We start from the raw sequence: 1,154 nt of genomic DNA, 5'->3' as shown, positions 1-1,154 counted from the left end.
GGCCGGGCTCTGCAAGGCGGGGAAGTGCTGCCACCTCCCGATGCGCATCTCCAGCTCGGCGGAGGGGCCCTGCTCCGCGGCTGCCTCCTGGCAAGAATTTGGGGGAGTGCTTGAGGCTTTAGGGTTTGTTTGGTGCATGTGAAACACCATCTCCCAGCTGTTTTTTCAGCATGGCCTGAAAGCGGTTTATGGTTAGCCCCGGGGGCAGCCAGCTCAGTGATAAAACAAAACCGTGCATGCCACCTCCAGGCACCCATGGCACAGAAATTGTACATGATCTGCATTCTGCTAATTTGCGGTGGTTGATCAAACGTTATCTGATGGTGGGTGTGTTTCTATAGCAAACAGCCAAAAGCAAAGCAGCTCTCTTAATTATATTTATTTCATTATGATTACATTTTAATTATTATTCTTGCACAGAAGGAAAGCAGAGAAATAGGGTGGTAAATGTGGGGATGAATAGCTCTTACTGGTCAGCGCAAAGTGGTGTATGTCGTTCTTTTAAAGGGCTCTGCAAGGCGGGGAAGTGCTGCCACCTCCCGATGCGCATCTCCAGCTCGGCGGAGGGGCCCTGCTCCGCGGCTGCCTCCTGGCAAGAATTTGGGGGAGTGCTTGAGGCTTTAGGGTTTGTTTGGTGCATGTGAAACACCATCTCCCAGCTGTTTTTTCAGCATGGCCTGAAAGCGGTTGATGGTTAGCCCCGGGGGCAGCCAGCTCAGTGATAAAACAAAACCGTGCATGCCACCTCCAGGCACCCATGGCACAGAAATTGTACATGATCTGCATTCTGCTAATTTGCGGTGGTTGATCAAACGTTATCTGATGGTGGGTGTGTTTCTATAGCAAACAGCCAAAAGCAAAGCAGCTCTCTTAATTATATTTATTTCATTATGATTACATTTTAATTATTATTCTTGCACAGAAGGAAAGCAGAGAAATAGGGTGGTAAATGTGGGGATGAATAGCTCTTACTGGTCAGCGCAAAGTGGTGTATGTCGTTCTTTTAAAGGCTTATGACCTGCAAAAGGGAGAAGGAAAAGTTCAGAAATCCAAAGAGTGGCCATCCTGCACAGGCAGATAAAAGTCTGCTGGTGGGGCCACCTGCCCGCCTTCAACTCTCCCTCTGCAAAACAGAAAGGCTTCAACATCCCCGT

Source organism: Fulmarus glacialis, unplaced genomic scaffold, assembly GCF_000690835.1.
Source record: "Fulmarus glacialis isolate BGI_N327 unplaced genomic scaffold, ASM69083v1 scaffold19683, whole genome shotgun sequence".
NCBI lineage: Eukaryota > Metazoa > Chordata > Aves > Procellariiformes > Procellariidae > Fulmarus > Fulmarus glacialis.
This window is presented reverse-complemented; position numbering follows the sequence as displayed.